Source organism: Symphodus melops (assembly GCF_947650265.1).
Source record: "Symphodus melops genome assembly, chromosome: 4".
NCBI classification, from domain to species: domain Eukaryota; kingdom Metazoa; phylum Chordata; class Actinopteri; order Labriformes; family Labridae; genus Symphodus; species Symphodus melops.
In genome coordinates this window covers 1,395,545-1,406,435 of record NC_136694.1, presented here as the reverse complement: position 1 = coordinate 1,406,435, position 10,891 = coordinate 1,395,545, and the positions used below count along the sequence as shown (strand labels likewise).

The 10,891-nt window shown below is 42.1% G+C and overlaps 1 long non-coding RNA gene across 1 annotated transcript; it reads left to right on the top strand.

The window, feature by feature from the left end:
- Window positions 1-9,439: 9,439 nt before the first annotated feature.
- LOC306822754 lies at window positions 9,440-10,891 on the top strand. Its single transcript, XR_013778947.1, has 2 exons — window positions 9,440-9,541; window positions 10,368-10,891. It is a non-coding gene; the product is annotated as an uncharacterized lncRNA (long non-coding RNA).

Below are 10,891 nucleotides of genomic sequence, written 5' to 3'. Positions count from 1 at the left end.
ATGGCCTTTCTGCCAGCAATGTTCAGGCTTCCAAATGAGTATTTGGTTTAGTGGATGAATGCAGGTTAGCAAGGAAGACTTGTTCCCATTCCTGGGTAACATCTGACTTTAAAGACATCTGTTGGTTCTCTGTGGATCTCAAAGCAGAAGCTGTGTTTTTTAGGACAGAACAGGTGGTAGTGATTTGCTTCCTGTGAGCCACAATTCCTCCAGCAGCTAGAAGAGTCTATGGGTGCATCTCAGTTCCCTTCATTGCATCCAAGTGTCCTCCACTTGTGTCTTAGTCCCTCCCAGCAGAGATGCACAGAGATATTGTCTGTCAGTAAAAAGACTTGGGTAAAGTCAGCTCTCTCCTCAGATCTCCCTCCTCTCTCCTTCTTTCAGTATAAGAGCTTTGGGACCATCCTTAACACGGCCGGTCTAGAACTACGTGGGGTTGGGCCCAGGAGCCAGGAGATAGCACTGAAGAGAAGTGAGATAGAGTCTGTGTCATGAGATTTCTGAACAGCTTTAATAAAGTATCTAATCAGACTCTTCCAACCCAATGTTCTCCATGAGATGGAGCTTGTGATCTTCCACTCAGACTCCCAGTATTTTCCCAAAAGCTTCTTCCCAGATGTGGAAGTCAGTTTCCTTTTCCCGTTTGTGTTTGATGTAGGTGTTATGTTCTCTGTGTTCCTCTTGTAGCCCTCTATACAACCTGCAAATGATTTGAATCCCAGAGTCCCCTCTATAGGCAGCTATGAAAACTTGTATGAGATTATTGTCAAAGACTTTTTCAGTCTCTGTCATCAAACTGTTTAAATGGTGGCGTATTTGAAGAAATCTTGAAGCAAAGAGTCTTTTCAGTGTTTGGAAATGTTTGTTGGTGTTGTAGAATATATCTATCTAATCAGATTGATCAGAGGGCCTCTCTCTCCCCCTCTCCCTCTGACTCTACACCCCCTACAGACATTCCAATGTTAATGACTCTGACGCCAAACTGATCTCCAAGGGGGTCGAAGACGCAGGAAAAACACCTTCCAAGAATTTCAATACGCATCTTCTAATCAGAAACCGTTTTAGGACATTGAGACTAACATTTTCATCCAACCAGGATTCAGATACGACAATGTACCGCGAAGATGTAAAAAAATCAAACTGTCATCAAATGGTCCCTGCTCTTGTTTAAAACTTGCATGGAGCACTACTGCCCCCCAGAGGTTGAAACGTAGAAGGTACTTTAAGTACCTCACATGTTTAGTTATTCTCAATAATTAGATTATCATCTGAAATTATATATCTAGATATTACTTTTTCTTTTTCCATTTTCTAAAAATCCATCTGTGTTTGATGTCATGTGTCGTTTTTGACTGAAGCTATCAGAGTAAAGCTGGCGTTCCACATGAAGCTGGAATTCAATAATGATTCATGTTTGGTTTTTATTAAAAGGTTATCACAATGCATTGTTACTTCAGTATAAGAGTTTGATTACATTTTGAGTATGGTGTAGTGCGATACGTTTTAAAAAAGATTATTCTTTTATTCATCAGTAGAAAGTTGATCCGATCGTTTTTCATCATTTTTGGACATTTTTGGAATTATTCCTTTTCCCACCATTGACTCTTAAACGATCTCGTTATCTGAACTAACTGAATTGGCCATTTCAGTTAGCAGGAAGTTAACGATCGTTCATCAACAGAAATACTTTTGGATAAATCTCAGAGCTCTCCTGGAGGCCGTTGGACACTCAGGACGCGACCCAATTGCACAGCAGAACCGACTCCGACCTGAATTGTCAAAGCAGTTCTGGACCGCAGAATTCTTCGGTCTCTCTAAGGCGGATTTGTTGATTCTACAACAAAGTAAGACACATTCAACAGCTGGTCAAACCTGCAGAGGGTCGTGTCACATCGTGTCCTTTTTACTTCCCACAGTTCAGTTTATCCTTTAATCTAAGTTTTTCCTCCGTTCACTCCACTTTTTGTCCCCAACTAAATTAACATGTTTATCAGACAAACGTTAAACCACAATACCAAACTCAAGTCGTCATAATAACATTTATCATTTCTGGTGTTCACCTTCATCAAATATATCAGTCACTGTATTTTGGTTCCACATTCATAACACATTTTATTCATGTTATTATTCTGTTATTGTTCACCTTTTCTTTCATTAAATTCTGCACATAAAACTCAGAAGCATGTTCGTGTGATTTCAGGTAGTCGATTGATCCAGAATTCATAATTCAGATATGAGGTTGATTTAATTCATTATTAATAACTTTCAAAATTCATGGGATCGTCGGTGGCGCAGTGGCAGGGCGCGCGATCCCATGTTTTGAGGCTATAGTCCTCGCGCGGGCGGCCCGGGTTCGCGTCCAGCCTGTGGCCCATTTCCCGCATGTCTCTCCCCACTCTCTCTCCCCCTTTCCGACTCTATCCACTTTCGTCCCTCTATAATAAAGGCATAAAAAGGCCCAAAACAAATCTTTCAAAAAAAAAATAAAAAAAAAAAAATTCATAATTAATAACTTTATTAATTCCCATAATTAATACAGTTGTTCCTGGTCAGCCTGGTGGTGCCTTGTTTTTCTTACGAGGTGTGTTAATAATCATTTAACATTAAAAATGTCACCATTACAATAACTGTGAACCTTTGAAATACTGCAGATTGAACACGTCTCTTGTATCTGATGAGAAGCTGTCAAAAGAAGTCAAACAACATCTAAAAGAACACTCCAAGATAAATGAGACTGGCCAAGGATGGCCTTCAGTTTGATGGGAGGGGGGGAAAGTAACAGAACTAACATCTGGACTAAACAAAGCCAGACTGGAAAAGCAAATGTGGTTGGACTGTAAAATAAGAGAACTAGAGTTGAACCATGAGAGAAGATTAGACAACTCTAAACTACTTCAACTGAAACAAACTAGACATGACCTTGAAGATTTACTGACATATAAAGCTGAAGGGGCCAAAAGATATTATGGGATGGCTCATAGAGCCAGTCGCCTGTTTGCATTTCAACCCAATCAAACAGAAGAGTTTCCAAAATAATTCACCCCACCTCCGGGCAACTTGTGTTCAAACCGTCTGATACAGCAGAAGCATTCTCAGCACGATGAGAATCTCTACCATGAATCAGACTGATAACAAGGCAAATCACATATTTCCCTTCAAAAACTACAACTACCAACTTTATCAAAGGAAGAAGCCACTGACATGACACGGCCAATTTCATGTCAAGAAACATCAGACGCTCTAAATAATAAATCCCCCGGCACAGACGGGTTCCTGGAGGAACTGAATAAATGTCTGATGACTGAAGTCACAGCAGTATTGTTGAAAGTCTTTCATTTGGCTCTATCATCAGGTTAGCCTCCAACAACACGGGCAGAAGCCATCATTTCAGTCTGACATATAAGGAGGGGAAGGAGCCAACTCACGGCCTGTTAGCTTCCTCTGTAATGATTTAAAGATAGGAACAAACATGTGAGCACAGAGGATGAAGAAGAATATAAAGAAAAGAATTCAAGTGGACCAAACAGGGTTTATTCCTGCTAGACAAGGTGCTCACAATGTCAGGCCAACATTCAATCTGATAACATCTGCTACTAAGACCAACAGACACAACACCATGTTACTCAGTCTAGACATCCAAGAAGCATTCGACCGGGCCAACTGGAGTTTTTTACACTTTGGCTTGAACACAACATTTATAGATTGGGTAAAAATCATTTACAATAACCTGAAGTCAAGAATGAAAGTCGATGGATGTTGCTCAGGGTGCGTTTAAATTGTCTTTTCAGGACGGTTCCTAACTGAGTGAAATGAGCCGGAGCGTTTCAGTGGCGGCCATGATTAGAGCCGTTTGAATTCTCTAACAGCTCAGAAAAGGTGGATCAATGCTTCTTTTATAAGCTCCTCTTAGCACAGGAAACATTCGACCATCTTTTAACAAAGAAGACGACATAATGCCGGCCCACAATGCCTTGCTGCCGCAACGTTTCCAGCGAGTCCGTTTCCATCTGACCGTTGAAGAAGTAAGGATGAGTGAAAAGGGACGCAGATGATGTTTTGTTCAACACGTTTCATTGACCTCAGAATGCTTTGTGCAGTCGTACATGGGTATGCCTCAAACATGATGGATATCTACATCCATGGAAGTGTTTGAACCTAAATGATGATGGCTGAAGCTCATAGACATCCAAAGGTGAGGTGATGCATGTGAATGAAGGCAGAGAGATGATGATTCCACAGCCTTCATTATTCAAGTGGTGTTCCTGTTCAGGAGAAATAAAGTGGAACAATTCATTATCTGCCTGCTTCACAAGATCCTTGTAAATAAAGTTCAATCATCCAAACAGGCACACATGTATCCTTAAACACAGGCTGATGTTTTCATCAACAATAAATCAAGTCTGCCTGAGCGTCACAAACAAAGTGAATCACTGAACTCATGAACTTCAACAGTGAGTCACTTGTGGACGCGCTGGGCAAAGAAAGAGGAAACAGGTGTGATTTGGAGAGCAAAGTGAACAATGAGCTCTCCTCCTCTTCTGAGAGGCCTGATAGGAGGGAGTGGATTCACCTGTGTCACCTGCAGCACAGCTGTTTCTGCTGCTCCTTCAGCTCAGGGATCGAGGCTAGACATGAAGAATCTGAACAGGAACAAGTCATCATTGGTCGTACTATCATACTTATTGTGGATTCATGTTGATGTTGGAGTGGACAGGAAGGTGAGCCAGAGCAACCGTTCTCAATGTGACAACCATTCACTGTTGTTACTCCTAGCCTGCTAGCCTCTTTTCCTTTTATTTCAATTCCAACCTCTTGGTAGGACCGGATTATTTCACCGCTAAGAAGGCACCGGGGAACGTTTCTTAGTAGTCCATTTTCACCACGGCAGAGCCACGCCATTAAAATCCACCGTCACATAAACGACACACGTACAAAAAGAAAGAAGTCCCATTGTGGACATCAAGCTAATCTTGGATCCTTCACTCTTTATTTCAGGTAGAGCTCCTCATAGCAACATGGACAGAGACTTGATTTCCTTCCTTAACATGGAGCTCTTGTTACTACTGATAAGAATGTAGTGATACTAATGACTTTCATTGATATCAAATAATAAGGTCACTCTCATGTTTAGTATTCTGGGCTGCATTGTTGTGCTAGCAGGAAATGATCTCAAAAGGCTTCTATGAGCTTCAGATAATCAGTGAGTACAGTCTGTTCTTCTTCTTTTCTCTCCTCCCTCACTTAAACAGGAAGGGGAGGAGCCAGCGCGTCCACGTGAACATGACGTAGATACGACTCAGGCAGCGTCACAGACAACTCGCCTGTCACTCCTTGTAGACAGTCATGACTCCCAGATATGTTCAGAGCATATCCTGGATTTCTGCTGTGTCAAATGTGACCTAATCTTCCTTTAACAGTTCACATTATAGGGACATGATGTTGAATGATGACCATCTTCAACATGTCCTTTAAACATATTCCAGATGTTCTTGTGGGAATGTTCCCTGCTAGTTGGGCTCTTACTTCCTGTTGTTTGATTGAACCTCATTTTCACGCTTTCGTTCAGTAATAGAAGCAAAGAAAACAGATTTTATTTTCATGCTCCCTGCTCGAGCTGACGCATCACAACACCGCTGCTCGCTACCCGCTCTTTGTGGGGGAGGAGTCAGACGAGTGTGACAGTGACACTGACCGTACCATTGAATATCAGCTTGAAATAAAGCTGAGCTGTAGAAGGTCAAGCTGTGTGCCAGTCTTTTAGAAGTGCATGAATATTGTGATTGGAGGTGGAGTTGGTAGCAACAGGCTTCAAGGGGCAGCAGCTCAAATCTCACCTCGGGCACCAAGTGGGTTTGGGCCGGCTCTGGTAAGTCGTTATGTGACGGGCCTTTAAATGTGTTCCACTTTGCTTGTTCAAAGTAAACTGGATGAAAAGATATAAATTGCTAAAGGAACTAGCAATGCCTTTTCACAGCTGCTAACCAAATCAGCCTCCAATGATGCAAAATGAGGATTTTTTTGTGTCATTAGAGGCTCCTTTTAAGACAAAGAGATAAGAAGCTTTCCCGTCTCAGTGCAAAATGAGGCTGGATGCACAACCATTAAAAACTACTACAAAATACTACCATGTTTCTAATGATACAAGGCTTAATGCATGTGGGTGAAGTATCCCTTTAAAAGACGACAACGGCCAGAGTCTAAAGAAAAAACACAAGCACCAGATCTGTCTCTGTGAGAAACACACACACACACACACACACCTATAAGGAGCGCAGTGATGTCACAGGAAGCAGAGATGTTTGAGTGACAGGAGAAGAGAGGACGTGTTGATGATGTGAAACATGTGTAGCCTAACTTCTAATGCAGAGTAGCATCTCTAGTGCTTGTTTGGATTGTTTATAATGTGCCAACATGACATGCTCGACCTTTGAACTTTGAAAGATACATGGTATGATGAGGATGTAAATTCAGAGACGTGCAGAAAATGACGTACAGAGAGAGAGAGACAGAAGCTCAGTGTGTCAGTCTCAGCTCGTGCAAATCTTTGGCCATAAACTGAACATCTAACTGGTCTCTCTCTTCTCTGTACAGCCAATTGATTTTGCAAATCCTGTACTTCACAGAGAACACTTCAATCCTTATTGGATGCTTGTGGATATCATAACCTCTCCTCTCGTTGGATTTCTCTAACAGTTGAAATGTTTCATAAAGCACTCTGTAAGCGGGTCAGTAAATATCATGAACAACTTGCCAATTTACAAAATACAATCAAAAAAATATTGCAATCAAGAATGTTTCTTGTATGTTAGAACAGTGTTTTTTATGAAGAAAGCAAAACAAACAGTTTGAAAACAACTTGAAAACTGAACTGCCAAGTGTCCCCTCAGCTGTCCTTTTAGTGCAGATGTTTTACCACAAACTGAACAACTAAATGGTTTCGCTCTTGTGTGAACTGCCATGTGGGACTTCGGATCTTCATGTCATGTCATTCGGATCTTCATGTCTCCCGTGTGAACTACCAAGTGGAGCCTCGGAGTTCCATTCCAGGCAAATCTTTTACCACAAACTGAACAACTAAATGGTTTCCCTCCTATGTGAACTGCCAGGCAGGTCTTTGAATCTTCATTTCATGCAAATCTTTTACTACACACTTGACAACTAAATGGTTTCTCTCCTGTGTGAACTGCCATGTTGGACTTCAGATCTCCATTTTGTGCAAATATTTTACTACCAACTGGACAACTAAATGGTTTCTCTCCTGTGAACCACCAAGTGTCCCCTCAGCTGTCCTTTTAGCGCAGATGTTATACCACATACTGAACAACTAAATGGTTTCTCTCCTGTGTGAACCGCCAAGTGTCCCCTCAGCTGTCCTTTTAGCGCAGATGTTTTACCACAAACTGAACAACTAAATGGTTTCTCTCCTGTGTGAACTGCCATGTAGGACTTTGAATCTTCATTTCATGCAAATATTTTACTACACACTTGACAACTAAATGGTTTCTCTCCTGTGTGAACTGCCATGTTGGATTTCAGATCTCCATTTTGTGCAAATATTTTACTACAAACCGGACAACTAAATGGTTTCTCTCCTGTGTGAACCGCCAAGTGTCCCCTCAGCTGTCCTTTTAGCGCAGATGTTTTACCATAAACTGAACAACTAAATGGTTTTGCTCCTGTGTGAACTGCCATGTGGGACTTCGGATCTTCATGTCATGCAAATCTTTTACTACAAACTGAACAAAGAAAAGTTTTTTTTCTCCCGTGTGAACTACCAAGTGGAGCCTCAGAGTTCCATTCCAGGGAAACTAACTTCTTTTGCTAGCTCCCGAATCACATTGACATTTGGAAGCCATCTCTCTCTCTCTCTACTCTCTGCCTGCAAAAAACTGCCTGCCGGCCCATCTGACCGCTGATTGGTCAGATGGGCTTTCAATCATTGCTTCTCTTTTTTTCTCTCTCTCTCTTGGCTCGGGCTTACTTGGTGGCGGTGCTCTACGTGCGCCTCTCAGCAAAATTCACGCGCACCCTTTGCACATTTGCAGAGAATGATCATCCTTTATTGATCCTGAGGGAAATTCAATTCACTTGCGCAAAATGGGGCCCCCCATGGATAGCGGGGCCCTAAGAACAGCGCGTGTTCTGCGTTTAGGGAGGGGCGGGCCTGAGCCTCAGAGTTCCATTACATGCAAATCTTTTACCACAAACTGAACAACAAAACAGTTTCTCTCCTGTGTGAACTACCAAGTGTCCCCTCAGCTGTCCTTTTACTGCAAATGTTTTACCAAAAACTGAACAACTAAATGGTTTCTCTCCTGTGTGAACAACCAAGTGTCCCCTAAGCTGTCCTTTTAGTGCAGATGTTTTACCACAAACTGAACAACTAAATGGTTTCTCTCCCATGTGAACTGTCGTGTGGGACTTCAGATCGCCATGTTGTGCAAATCTTTTACTACACACTTGACATCTAAATGGTTTCTCTCCTGTGTGAACTGCCATGTGGGACTTCAGATCTCTATTTCGATACAGTTGTTTTACCATAAATTGAACAGTTGAAGGGTTTCTCTCGTGTGGGTCCTCACGTGTACCACAACAGCTGCTCGAGAAGAACAACTTATTTTACACACTGAACAGCTGAATTATTGGCAAGTGAAAAGTTTGTGGCTGTAAATGACTGTCTGGATGAAAGTCTCTGTCTGGTTCTGCTCCTCCACAGTCCTCTCCATCAGCTTCTGTTTTTATATGATGTGTGTATCTGCTCTCTTCAGTTTGGTTTTCATGAGCTGTGAGGACTGAGGTTTCTCTTCTTCTTCTTCTTCCGTCTTCACAGGGAGAAGTTTGAATGTTTAACATGCTGATATCAAACTCCTCCAGTCGATGGCTCAGTTCCTGCTGCTTGAAAGACATAAAGTTATACAAAGCTGAATTGAACCACTGAGAGCACTACTTTACAGAGGGTGTGCAGGAGATGTCTCAGTGGGTGGAGTCACTGTCAGGAAGCAGTATCTTGCTTTAAATCAGATGAAAAGTGCCGCCTTTTCTGTAATGAGGAGACCTCGGAGTTTAACGATCCATCACTCCACATCGATTCCTTGATTGGTTCAAGAAAGATTCAATCAAATCTTTTTTTTTTTTTAAAGAATTAAACTTGTTATAAAGGGTACAGTAGAGAGAGAGAGAGAGAGAGAGAGAGAGAGAGAGAGAGAGGGGCGTGTCCATCGACACTACAGCCGGGGTTAAAGGTGGAGCTAAACACTGCAGTCTGTTGATTGGTCCTGTAAGACAGCAGCATTAAAAATCCCGGCTGTGTTTAAACAGCTGATTGTTTATTGGTCTGTATTTCTCCTGGCCGCACACAGCCTGCTCTGAAACACAGCTGGATTGTGTTATGTAACAAAGAGCCACATGTTTGCACAGTTTCTCCCTCACAGCTGTGTTAACTGATATGAAGCGCAAAATACCACGAGGAAGGGACAACTTGAAAGGACGTTTTCACCTGCTTTTTGATTGGACGAAGAGCAGCGAGTCGACATATGCAGCGGTGAGTTACTGATGTTGCTTCTGAACAGAAAGTAAATCCATGCTTTCTTGTGTTCTTCATCAATACAGGAGTCATTAATGATGCAGATTACCGGATGTGACATGATGTCGGTTTGGGTAGTCCTTTTAAATCAACGTTCACTTTCACCAAAGCGGTTCGTATCAACACTTGAAGTTGTCAGTGATTAGTAACTTTTGAGTGCATAAGGTAAAGTCACTGATGGCATGTATGTGTTTGCAGCGTTATAAAACATTGTTGTAAACTCTGTTGTTGCAAACGTTTCTTTCTGAACTCACAAACGTGATATGTGAGACAGCCAAGCTACCGACACGATGCAGCAGCACACCATGATGTTTTCCCAGAGGTCGACCAGCTCATTCATGAGATCACCTGTTGAAGTGCACAAGTGGGATCACAAGGTGTCAGGACTTTATGGCACAATTGAAATGTGTATTTGTCCACCTCTGTTGTGTACTAAAGCATATGAACAAAAGGAATAGGAAGTGAAATGACAGAGAAACAGCAGGCTTCTGCACCATCACTACTTTTATTGTTGATACTAGTCAATGCTCTTTCTAACATAACATACTAAATGACTCAAGTGTCTTCTTTCAGCCACTTTCACTTCACTATGTTTTTGAATGCCGGACTTGAACCCGTAGTGTCATAGTCATTATTTCTTCTTCTCCATACGTAAGGCCTCATGTACACTACCTGCTGCAAGTGTCCATTTGACCTGTAAGGAAAGACAATCTACGTCTGCAGGCTGTATACATTCATTTGAATTGAAGTTCATGTAACAGAAAGCATTTTATATCCTCTTTAGATGCATCATTGGATCATTCAGTGAGGTGGAAAGCCTGCAGTGGAACGCTGCACGACATGCTGCAGTCAGGTCCACTGCTCCCTCTGTCCCAAAGACAAGTTCAAAGCAGCCAGACTTCAGAGGTTCACCTCAAGGAAGCCATTGCATTTGAAGGTAATGCTGTTGGATTTTAGATTAAAGACACACACAGAGAAAAAAACAGAAAGCGCCTGGACTTTGGAGCGAGCTGAGGAGCATGTTCATTCCACATCCTTGGAGCTGTGACGTATCCTCTCTGCAGCTTTAATGCAGGATGACTTCATGAATGTAATCCAGGCTTCATCACATCTTCTCTGATCTTCAGCTGCTGCTGATCCAACACAGACCATGTGCTTCATGTGTCAGGAAATGAACTCTAGATTCTCCTCAGAGGTTCCAGAGTCAGTCCTGATGGTTATAGACTGAAATCATTGAAGGAACATAAATCAAAGTCATGGCTTCAACAGCTGCTGTCATAAAGGAAAGAATGAGAACAAACAATAAAA